Source organism: Arachis duranensis, chromosome 4, assembly GCF_000817695.3.
Source record: "Arachis duranensis cultivar V14167 chromosome 4, aradu.V14167.gnm2.J7QH, whole genome shotgun sequence".
In the NCBI taxonomy this organism is placed as follows: Eukaryota; Viridiplantae; Streptophyta; class Magnoliopsida; order Fabales; family Fabaceae; genus Arachis; species Arachis duranensis.
In genome coordinates, this window is record NC_029775.3 from 51525570 (window position 1) to 51538785 (window position 13216).

Consider the following 13216-nt stretch of genomic DNA (forward strand, 5'->3'; position numbering starts at 1 on the left):
TTTGTAGAGTTCTAGAGAGATGACTTCATGAACTTCTACTTCCTCTCCAATCATAATGCTATAGATCATGATGGCTCTATCCACAGTTACTTCGGATCGGTTGCTAGTAGGGATGATGGAGTGTTGAATTAACTCCAACCATCCTCTAGCCACAAGCTTAAGGTCCAGTCTTCTCAATTAAACTGGCTTGCCTTTTGAGTCTCTTTTCTATTGAGCTCCTTCCACACATATGTCCATGAGGACTTGGTCCAACCTTTGATCAAAGTTGACCCTTCTAGTGTAGGGGCGTGCGTCTTCTTGCATCATAGGCAAGTTGAATGCCAACCTTACATTTTTCGGACTGAAATCTAAGCATTTCTCCCGAACCATTGTTAGATAATTCTTTGGATTCGGGTTCATACTTTGATCATGGTTCCTAGTGATCCATGCATTGGCATAGAACTCTTGAACCATTAAGTTTCTGACATGTTGAATGGGGTTGGTAAGAACTTCCCAACCTCTTCTTCGGATCTCATGTCAAATCTCTGGATACTCATTTTTCTTGAGCATGAAAGGGACCTCAGGGATTACCTTTTTCTTGGCCACAACTTCATAAAAGTGGTCTTGATGGGCTTTTGAGATGAATCTATCCATCTCCCATGACTCGGAGGTAGAAGCTTTTGTCTTTCCTTTCCACTTTCTAGAGGTTTCTCTGGCCTTAGGTGCCTTCAATGGTTATGGAAAAACAAAAAAAGCTATGCTTTTACCACACCAAACTTAGAATGTTGCTCATCCTCGAGCAAAAGAAGAAAGAATAGATGAAGAGGAAGAAGATATGGAGGAGAGGGAGAGAGATGTGTATTCAGCCAAAGGAGATAAGAGAGGGTAGTGATTTGTGAAAATGAAGAAGGATGGAGGGGTTTATATAGTGGAGGGAAAGGGGTTAGGGTTCGGTCATTTAGGGTGGGTTTGGGTGGGAAAGAGATTTTGAATTTGAAGGTAGGTGGGGTTTTTGGGGAAGAGTGGATGGATGTGAGTGGTGAAGAGATGATGGGGAAGAGTGATTGAGGTGATTGGTGAATGATGCTCGGGGAAGAGTGTTATGAAAAGGTGTGAGAGAGAGGGAGAAGGTAGGTGGGGATTCTGTGGGGTCCAAAGATCCTGTGGTGATCCTGTGGGGTCCACAGATCCTGAGGTGTCAAGGATTTCTCATCCCTACACCCTTTAGGCGTGTAAAATGCCCTCTGTATGCAATCCTGGAGTTTAACACCATACTACAGCATGTTTCTGGCGTTAAATGCCACTTCCATGCTTGTTTTGGGCGTTTAACGCCAATCTGCAGCATGTTTCTGGCGTTGAACGCCACCTCCATGCTTGTTTTGTGCGTTTAATGCCAGCTCTCCTCAGGGTGTATTCCTGGCATTTAAACGCCAGACTGCTGCTTGTTTCTTGTGTTCAACGCCAGCTTCATGCTCTGTTCTGGCATTGAACGCCAGCCAGATGCTCCTTACTGGCGTTTAAACGCGAGTAAGCTCTTCCTCCAGGGTGTGATGTTTCTTCTGCTATTTTTTATTCTGTTTTTAATTTTTGCAATTGTTTTGTGACTCCACATGATCATAAACCTAATAAAACATAAAAGAACAATAGAAATATATATAAATAAAAATTGGGTTGCCTCCCAATAAGCGCTTCTTTAATGTCAATAGCTTGATAGTGAGCTCTCATGGAGCTTCACAGATGTTCAGATCATTGTTGGGACCTCCCAACACCAAACTTAGAGTTTGAATGTGGGGGTTCAACACCAAACTTAGAGTTTGGTTGTGACCTCCCAACACCAAACATAGAGTTTGATTGTGGGGGCTTTGTTTGACTCTGTATTAAGAGGAGCTTTTCATGCTTCCTCTCCATGGTTGCAGAGGAAGAACCTTGAGCTTTAAACACAAGGTAGTCCCTATTCAATTGAAGGACTAGCTCTTCTCTATCAACATCAATCACAGCTTTTGCTGTGGCTAGGAAGGGTCTTCCAAGAATGATGGATTCATTCTCATCCTTCCCAGTGTCTAAGATTATGAAATCAGCAAGGATGTAAAGGCCTTTAACCTTCACTAACATGTCCTCTACCAATCCATAAGCTTGTTTTATTGACTTGTCTGCGTTCTCTAATGAGATTCTTGCAGCTTGTACCTCAAAGATCCCCAGCTTCTCCATTACAGAGAGTGGCATAAGATTTATACCTGACCTCAGGTCACATAGAGTCTTCTCAAAGGTCATGGTGCCTATGGTACATGATATTAAGAATTTACCAGGATCTTGTTTCTTTTGAGGTAGAGTTTGCTGAACCCATGTATCTAGTTCACTAATGAGCAAGGGAGGTTCACCTTTCCAAGTCTCATTACCAAACAACTTGGCATTCAACTTCATGATGGCTCCTAGATATTGAGCAACTTGCTCTTCAGTTACATCCTCATCCTCTTCAGAGGAAGAATAGTTCTTGGAGCTCATGAATGGTAAAAGGAGGTTCAATGAAATCTCTTTGGTCTCTAGGTGAGCCTCAGATTCCCTTAGGTCCTCAATAGGGAACTCCTTTCTGTCTGGGGGACATCCCGTGAGGTCTTCCTCATTGAGATTCACGTCCTCTCCTTCCTCTTTGGATTCGGCCATATTGATAATATCAATGGCCTTGCACTCTCTTTTTGGATTCTCTTCTGTATTGCTTGGGAGAGTGCTAGGAGGAGTTTCAGTGATTTTCTTACTCAGCTGACCTACTTGTGCCTCCAAATTTCTAATAGAGGACCTTGTTTCACTCATGTAACTTAAAGTGGCCTTAGATAGATCACAGACTATGTTTGCTAAACTAGAGGGGCTCTGCTCAGAATGCTCTGTCTATTGCTGAAAAGATGATGGAAAAGGCTTGCTATTGCTAAACCTGTTTCTTCCACCATTATTAAAGCCTTGTTGGGACTTTTGTTGATCCTTCCATGAGAAATTTGGTTGATTTCTCGATGAGGAATTATAGGTGTTTCCATAAGGTTCACCCATGTGATTCACCTCTACCATTGTAGGGTTCTCAGGATCATAAGCTTCTTCTTTAGAAGATGCCTCTTTAGTACTGTTGGATGCATTTTGCCATCCATTCAGACTCTAAGAAATCATATTGACTTGCTGAGTCAACATTTTGTTCTAAGCCAATATGGCATTCAGAGGATCAATTTCAAGAACTCCCATTTTCTGAGGCGTCACATTACTCACAGGATTCCTCGCAGAGGTGTACATGAATTGGTTATTTGCAACCATGTTAATGAGTTCTTGAGCTTCTGCATGCTTTTTCTTTAGGTGAATAGATCTACCTGTAGAATGGTCCAGTGACATCTTAGAAAGCTCAGCTAAACCATCATAGAATATATCTAAAATGGTCCACTCTGAAAGCATGCCAGAAGGACACTTTTTGGTCACCTGCTTGTATCTTTCCCAAGCTTCATAGAGGGATTCGCCATCTTTTTGCTTGAAGGTCTGAACATCCACTCTAAGTTTGCTCAGCTTTTGAGGAGGAAAGAACTTAGCCAGGAAGGCCGTGACCAGCTTATCATAAGAGTCCAGGCTATCTTTAGGTTGTGAGTCCAACCATGGTCTAGCTTTGTCTCTTACAGCAAACGGGAAAAGCATGAGCCTGTAGACTTCAGGATCTACTCCATTAGTCTTAACAGTATCACAGATCTACAAGAATTCAGTTAAAAACTGATAAGGATCTTCTGATGGAAGTCCATGGAACTTACAATTCTGTTGCATTAGAGCAACTAGTTGAGGCTTCATCTCAAAATTCTTTGCTCCAATGGCAGGGATTGAGAAGATTCTTCCATAAAAATTGGAAGTAGGTGTAGTATAATCACCATTGTTGTTGGGTTCGGCCATGTCTCTTTCTTTTTCGAGATTCTCTGTAAGGTTTTCTCTGGATTGTTGTGCTTTAGCTTCTCTTAGCTTCTTCTTCTGAGTCCTTTCAGGTTAGGATCTACTTCAACAAGAATGTCCTTGTCCTTGCTCCTGCTCATATGAAAAAGAAGAGAACAGAAAGGGAAGAGGAATCTTCTATGTCACAGTATAGAGATTCCTTTATGTGAGTAGAAGAAGAAAAGAATAGAAGAAGGAGGAGAAAAATTCGAACACAGAAGAGAAGATAGGGTTCAAATTTTAAGATGAAGAGAAGTGTTAGTAAGTGAATAAATAAATAGAAGAAGATGACAGGGAGAGAATTTCAAAAATTAAGAGAAGAAATAAAATTAAAATTAAAATTTGAAACAATTAGTTAATTAAAAAGAATTTGGAAAAGAGTGAGGGATTTTCAAAAATTAGAGAGAGAAAAGTAGTTAGTTGGTTTTGAAAAAGATAAGAAATAGTAAAACAAACAAAAAGTCAATTAGTTAGTTGAAAAAGATTTGAAAATCAATTTTGAAAAGATAAGAAGTTAGAAAAGATATTTGAAATTGATTTTGAAAAATATATGATTTGAAAAAGATATTTTGAAAAGATATGAATGAAAAAGATATTTTGAAAAGATATGATTGAAAAAGATATTTTGAAAAATATTCGAAAAGGAGATAAAAAATATTTGATTTTTAAAATTAAAATTGATTACTTGACTAACAAGAAACTAAAAGATATGATTCTAGAATTTAAAGATTGAACCTTTCTTAACAAGAAAGTAACAAACTTCAAATTTTTGAATCAATCACATTAATTGTTAGTAAAGCTTTCGAAAATTATGAAATAAAATTAAGAAAAAGATTTTGAAAATCAATTTTTAAAAATTTTGAAAATAATAAAAAAATGAAAAAGATTCGATTTTTGAAAAAGATTTTAAAAAGGTAGGATTTTTAAAATTGAAATCTTGACTTGACTAACAAGAAACAACTTATTTTAAAAATTTTTGACTAAGTCAACCCAAAGATTTCGAAATTTATGAGAAAAATAAGGAAAAGATATTTTTTTGATTTTTTTTTTGAATTTTTAATGATGAGAGAGAAAAACACAAAAATGACTCACAAAATGAAAATTTTGGATTAAAACAAATGATGCATGCAAGAACACTATGAATGTCAAGATGAATACCAAGAACACTTTGAAGATCAAGATGAACATCAAGACTTATTTTTGAAAATTTTTTTAAGAAAAGAAAAGCATGCAAGACACCAAACTTAGAAATTTTCAATGCTTAGACACTATGAATGCAAAAATGCATATGAAAAACAACAAAAGACACAAAACAAGAAAATATGAAGATCAAACAAGAAGACATTCCAAGAACAACTTGAAGATCATGAAGAACACATGCATGAATCTTTTAGAAATTTTTTTTTGAAAAATAGAAATATGCAATTGACACCAAACTTAAAAATTGACACTAGACTCAAATAAGAAACACAAAATATTTTTCATTTTTATGATTTTATAATTTTTTTGGATTTTTTTTCAAAAAAATTCTTTTTGGAAAAATGAAAATAAATAAAAAAATTTTGAAAGATTTTTGAAAACTTTTTGAAAAGAAAATTACCTAATCTGAGCAACAAGATGAACTGTCAGTTGTCCAAACTCGAACAATCCCGGGCAACGGCGCCAAAAACTTGGTGCACGAAATTGTGATCATTAACAACGGCGCCAATGGACTTGGAGCTCTCAAACGTGAATCATACTCTGTCACAAATTCGCACAACTAACCAGCAAGTGCACTGGGTCATCCAAGTAATACCTTACGTGAGTAAGGGTCGATCCCACGGAGATTGTTGGTTTGAAGCAAGCTATGGTCATCTTGTAAATCTCAGTTAGGCGGATTCAAATGGTTATAATGGTTTTCGAATATAAGAATAAATAAAGCATAAAATAAAGATAGAGATACTTATGTAATTCATTGGTGGGAATTTCAGATAAGTGCATGAAGATGATGTGTTCCTTTTGAATCTACGCTTTCCTACTGCTTCATCCAGTCATTCTTACTCCTTTCTATGGCAAGCTGTATGTAGGGCATCACCGTTGTCAATGGCTACTTCCCATCCTCTCAGTGAAAATGGTCCAAATGCTCTGTCACAGCACGGCTAATCATCTGTCGATTCTCGATCATGTCGGAATAAGATCGATTGAACCTTTTGCGTCTGTCACTACGCCCAACACTCGCGAGTTTGAAGCTCGTCACAATCATTCAATCCCTAAATCCTACTCGGAATACCACAGACAAGGTTTAGACTTTCCAGATTCTCAAGAATGCTGCCAATGAATTCTAGCTTATACCACGAAGACTCTGATTAAGGAATCCAAGAGATACTCATTCAATCAAAAGTAGAACGGAGGTGGTTGTCAGGCATGCGCTCATAGGTTGAGAATGGTGATGAGTGTCACGGATCATCACATTCATCAAGTTGAAGTGCAAATGAATATCTTAGAATAAGAATAAGCGTGCATTGAATAGAAGAACTGTAGAAGTTGCATTAATACTCGAGGTACAGCAGAGCTCCACACCTTAATCTATGGTGTGTAGAAACTCCACCGTTGAAAATACATAAGTAATAAAGGTCCAAGCATAGCCAAATGGCCAGCCCCCAAACGTGATCAATAGTCTCTAAAAATGATCTAAGGAAAGCTAAAGATGTCTAATACAATAGTAAAAAGTTCTATTTATACTAGACTAGTCACTAGGATTTACAGAGATAAGTCTAAGTGTAGAAATCCACTTTCGGGGCCCACTTTGGTGTGTACTTGGGCTGAGCTTGAGCTTTACACATGCAGAGGCTTCTCTTGGGGTTAAACGCCAAGTTGTAATGTATTTTTGGCGTTTAACTCTGGTTTGTGACGTGTTTCTGGCGTTTTACTCCAGAATGCAGCATAGAACTGGCGTTGAACGCCAGTTTGTGTCATCTAAACTCGAATAAAGTATGGACTATTATATATTTCTGAAAAGCTCTAGATGTCTACTTTCCAACGCAGTTGAGAGTGAGCCATTTGGAGTTTTGTAGCTCCCGAAAATTCATTTTGAGTGCAGCGAGGTCAGAATCCAACAACATCAGCAGTTCTTTTTCAGCCTCAATCAGATTTTTGCTCATGTCCCTCAATTTCAACTAGAAAATACCTGAAATCACAGAAAAATACACAAACTTATAGTAAAGTGCAGAAATGTGAATTTTGCATAAAAACTAATAAAAAGATCCCTAAAAGTAGCTAGATCCTACTAAAAACTACTTAAAAACAATGCCAAAAAGCGTATAAATTATCCGCTCATCAGTGGCCATAAGATACCGTTAATAAGCTAAATGAACAAATAATTATATTCATTATATTCATGTCTACATAAAACATTGAAAATAATGCAGCGACCAATGTATTTGTCGATATTAGGCTGGACTCTGACTTCGTGGAGCATTATTATGCTCATTTGGAAGAAGGTACCTTTCTATTTATTAGTGCATTATTTCATTATTTAAATAGAAAAGACTATCCATCTAAAAAAGAGACACTTATAACAAGACTTAGGTTAGCGAGAGGGGGCACTTGCCCCCACTAGGCTATGAAAAACCAAATGTTAATAATTATACATAAATGAATATATTTGACCTCATTCTTATATTGTCTTTGTCCCCACATTAAATTATAAATTACTATTTTGATAATTATGTTATTTTGTTAAATTTAATATGCAGTTATGTATATCGTATTAAATTTAATTTAGTATCACAATTAGAAATAAACAAAATAATAAGTAGTGATAATGTTCTTTTTAAAATTAGTCAATTAGCTAATGACTATAGTTAATCACTAAATTGATACTTAATTTTTAAAATATAAGTGAAATCTTTAACCTTTTTTCCCAAAATTCGTTGAGAGAAGAAAAAATTATGCATATATTAGATAATAAAAAAAATTATAAGAACCTAACTTTAAGTTAAACGATATTAATATTAATTAACTTTTTTTAAATTGTAAAATTTCTCATTTTTTAGAGAATTGGGAGTTTAAATTTAAGATAAATAAAATAATTTAAAAAATTGATATTAGTTGAAAAAAGTTAACCTCTTAAGTGAATTTTAATTAATATTCTTTTTTTAACTCTTTTTTTCCTGATGCACATACATGATTTTAGTTTCAAATTATAGATATTTTTTGTGTATCTCAAAATATAAATATATCAATGTTCAACAAAATATATTTTAATATATTTTTGCCCCCGTTCAAAAAATTTGTCAACAGATCAGGACCATCAACACTTGGTACACAATGTGGCAGCTTTTCACGAAGAAGGTTTGATAATAGATTTACTATTCATGCAGATGTGATTAGCGTATAATTCACTTATATGGAAACATGAAACTTAGATGTGAAATTCATCATCATGTGACATGCCATTTCAACTTTCAGATGCTTAGGATATAGGTGATCCAGTGCACCGTTCTTTGTACTATAATGCATCAATATGGGAAGGCGAGAGACTATCAAAAATTAGGAAAAATATTGTACCGAAATTTGAACTTTGTTGCATGGATGGTAAAGTAGAACTACCAATACTAAAAATGATATTACAAACCCTACGGGACTTACATAGTATGAATAACGATAAAGCAAGGTACTTCCAAAGAAATATAAGAAAATTTAACTCCACATTTTCATTTACATCAATGGCTGGAAAAGTCAATGATACTATCAATAATGGGTCAGCACCGCCAACTTTTTCGTTGAGTGGTCAAAACTACCATTCCATTGGAAGTTTAATTCCTTCTGACAATAATAGGCCAAGGTTTGCTCAACTGTATATATATGACACTGAGAATGAAGTGCAAAACAGGGTAACTGCCGTGAGGTAATTCCTGTTTATTGTTATAAATTTGCATCTAAAATAATTTATTATCCACACAACTTAAAATGCACTATAATTGTTCATCTTTACATGTAATACATTGTACAACATGTTTGTTCTAATTTCAACTCTATAGAAGCATCAAATATTATTGACTATCAGATTGTGACTGCTCTTAGAAAGAAGTTAGATGTGCACAATCCTCTTTCAAAGTCCTTTCGGTTTGCTAGAGATAGATTTGTAGAGGATTCAAACCCAGAAATTAAATTGAAGCTAATTAGAAAGCGGGATAAGGATGGAAAGTATATAACTTACACTACAAGATTTATACTTATTTATGGGATTTTTTGGTGGAGGCTTTAAAAAACCTCCACAATTTATTTTACTTATGGCAAAATATAAAACTCCCATTAATTAATACTAGTTTAAATTCTTAATCCTAATTACTCAAACAAATAGCCAGACTCTAACGTACTCTAATTAAACGGAAACAAATTTCACTCTAAACAAAAATTTGTCCAAAAAAATAAAGTTAAAAGAGAAAAAAGAGAGATCAGAGGGAGAGTCAACTCGCTGCTGCTGCCATTCATGTCCTCGTCGTTGCCGCCATCAAGCTTCTAGGTCAATGTCCTCATCTTTGAAGAGCTTCGAGATATTGTTTTTGTTTACCGGTTGTTTAGATGTGAGAATCCTTTCGATATTGTGGGAAGCATTGATGGAACACCATGACGGAATCAATCGGCGAAGAGTGTGGTTTAGAGTTAGATCAGAGAAATCAGAAGAAGAGAGTTGTTGCTTTGTTACGTAGCAGGTTTTGTTCTTGCTGAAGAAGAGCCATGTCTCGATGCTCTCTCTGTCGTAGGCGATGCCGATGGAGACGATTACGGGATCATTCATGATTTCAAGTAAGATTAGGCAGAGAAAAAACGGAGGAACATTGATCTCATTATCCATACTCTAATGCTCTATGGTTACAGGCTTACATTATTATTATTATTATTATTATTATTATTATTATTATTATTATTATTATTTACCTGGTTCAAGGATCTTAGGCCACAGTGAGCAAATTATCATTCTTGTGAAATGATAGTACTAAAATAAATTTGCTTATGATGTCAATTAATTTAGCCTGAAATATACTTTGGTTTACATGTTAATATCATTGTGTTTGTAATCTTAATAGTGTTTTATTGATGCATTAGGTTGCTTATATCCTTTATTTAGTTCATCCACCACTTGTTCTGTTCTAATAACCTTTGACTAACAGAGATCCTGACCTTGCCCAAAAGATTGGAGCTGTAACCACTCTCGAAGTCAGAGCGACGGGGATTCCTTATGTCTTTGCTCCATGTATTGAGGTAAATAAAAAGCAAAAGTCTAATGATAAACTTGTGTAGGAAAAAATTATTGTTAGGCATACTATGTTCACATTTCTTCCTTTAATAACTTAACTAATTACTTCTAGAACACTATTTGTAGGTTTGTAGAGATCTAAGATAGGGTCAGTGTTATGAAAGCTACAGTGAGGATCCTAAAATTGTGGAACAAATGACAGAGATAATACCTGGACTACAAGGAAGTCTCCCTGTCAATGCCAAGAAAGGATTTCCATATGTTGGTGGCAAGTAAGAAATTAATCGTAGTAAATCCATCTAAAAGAAAGAATGTGTTTCCTTATTTGTTTTCCTTAAGTGTTTATAAACATATTTGATATTTCCTAAAATTTTGTCCTTGCCTAGTGGTGAATTATGGTACATAGTACATAATTTTTAGGTTTAGTGCTTATGCATCACTAATGTTATAATGTAATAATTAACTAACGAGTTTCAACTTTAAGAAATTAATGTGGTGGATGGCAGTGGCGATGACAAGTTATCTTAGGCTAGTTTTACTATCATTTTTACTTGTTTTTATTAGGTTTTATGCACTTTCTTGCACAATAAGTAAGTGATTGGAGTGGAATTTCATGATTATCTTGACTCAACCAAACATTTTTAACTTTATACAAAATCATTAGATTTATGCATATTTAGTTGATTATTATGAATGATGCAAAACTTTGTAATTTTGGCTAGACTTTGATGGTTTGTTTGGTTGATGGCAGGTAAAAAGATAAAGAAAGAAAAGTATAGAAATACAAGATACAGACAAACGCTGCATTCAAATGATGAACGCTACGTTCAAAGGCGACGCGCACGCGTACAAGATGCTACCGCGTGTGGAAGCATGTTTGGAGATCCACACGTACGCGTCCAAGGTGCGCACATGTAGGTGAGGGATAAGCGTTCACACGCCAAGAACGCAACATTCACTCTGAATGAATGCCTGCGATACTTTCAGAATTGGATCTAGAATTTGGTCATCGACATGCATGCGTACATGACGCGAACGCGTCGATGTGACAACAGTGATGGTTGGCACGAACGCGTACATGACGCTGGAACGCAGAAGTGACATTTTACCATCCACGCGCATGCGCACGCATGAGGAGCATTCATGGCGCGAACGTAGCATTCAATCAATGAATGCTACAAAGGACACGTATACACGCATGGTATGCGCAAGCATGGTTGAAGCTGAAGATCGTATCGACGCGCACGCATGCAGTACGCGTACGCGTCGATGGTGCAACAATGCAAGGGACGTGACAGAAAGATTTACAACGGTTCAAAATTCCATAAAATAATTCCAATTTTAGTATAGTCCAAACCAATAGTCAATCCTCAAATCAAATTAAATTTGGTTGTCACAAGTAACAAACCCCAAATAAGAATTAACCGAAGTATTTAAACTCCGGGTCGTCTCACGAGGAATTGCGATGAAGTGAATGATTATTGGCTATGAAGATGCAAGGGGGTTTGATTGATAAAGGGCAAGAAAGTTAAATGAATAATTAACTAATAACATAAAGGAAAGATACTCTTGACTAGACAAAGATAATTGAGATCGCCATCATTATCTACAAACCATATATTGACCATTGTGAGGAACAAACCTATTAAGTCTACCTCCAAAAGCTTTAAGTACGTATAATTTACTCCTAAGCTTGAGGTACGTCGAATAGGCTTGATCAACATCAATCCATAAGTCCCAATGATGAGCGGATAATTTATACGCTTTTTGGCATTATTTTTAGTATGTTTTTAGTATGTTTTGGTTAGTTTTTATTATATTTTTATTAGTTTTTAGTTAAAATTCACTTTTCTGGACTTTATTATGAGTTTGTGTGTTTTTCTGTGATTTTAGGTATTTTCTGACTGAAATTGAGGGACTTGAGCAAAAATCTGATTCAGAGACTGAAAAGGACTGCAGATGCTATTGGATTCTGACCTTTCTGCATTCGAAGTGAATTTTCTGGAGCTACAAAAACTCAATTGATGCGATCTCCACTGCGTTGGAAATTAGACATTCTGGGCTTTCCAGCAATGTATAATAGTCCATACTTTGCCCGAGATCTGATGGCCCAAATAGGCATTCCAAGTCAGCTCAAGAATTCTGGCGTAAAACGCCAGAACTGGCACAAGAATGGGAGTTAAACGCCCAAACTGGCACAAAAGCTGGCGTTTAACTCCAAGAAGAGTCTCTACATGAAAATGCTTCAATTCTCATCCCAAGCACACACCAAGTGGGCCCAGAAGTGGATTTTTATGTCATTTACTCATCTTTGTAAACCCTAGGCTACTAGTTCTCTAAAAATAGGACCTTTTGCTATTGTATTAGACATCTTGGTAGCTATCTTTGAGTAGTCTTATGCCATCATAGATCATGGGGGCTGGCCTCTCGGCCATGCCTAAACCTTGTTCTTATGTATTTTCAATGGTGGAGTTTCTACACACCATAGATTAAGGTGTGGAGCTCTGCTGTAGCTCGAGTATTAATGTAATTACTATTATTCTTCTATTCAATTCAGCTTATTCTTGTTCTAAGATATCACTTGTTCCTCAACTTGATGAATGTGATGATCCATGACACTCATCATCATTCTCACCTACGAACGTGTGCCTAACAACCACCTCCGTTCTACCTTAGATTGAGTGGATATCTCTTGGATTCCTTAATTAGAATCTTCGTGGTATAAGCTAGAATTGATGGCGGCATTCAAGAGAATCCAGAAGGTCTAAACCTTCTCTGTGGTATTCTAAGTAGGATTCAAGGATTGAATGACTGTGACGAGCTTCAAACTCGCGATTGTAGGGCATTAGTGACAGACGCAAAAGAATCACTGGATTCTATTCTGACATGATCGAGAACCGACAGCTGAATAGTCGTGCTGTGACAGAGTGCGTTGAACATTTTCACTGAGAGGACCGGACTGTAGCCATTGACAACGGTGATGCCCAACATACAGCTTGTCATGGAAAGGAGTAAGAAGGATTGGATGAAGACAGTAGGAAAGCAGAGAGA

General features: G+C 36.2%; 1 non-coding gene across 1 annotated transcript; it reads left to right on the top strand.

Moving 5' to 3' along the window:
* Positions 1–3406: 3406 nt before the first annotated feature.
* Positions 3407–3510, top strand: LOC127746900 (small nucleolar RNA R71). Its single transcript, XR_008008712.1, has one exon. It is a non-coding gene; the product is annotated as a small nucleolar RNA R71 (small nucleolar RNA).
* The last annotated feature ends 9706 nt before the right edge of the window (positions 3511–13216 follow it).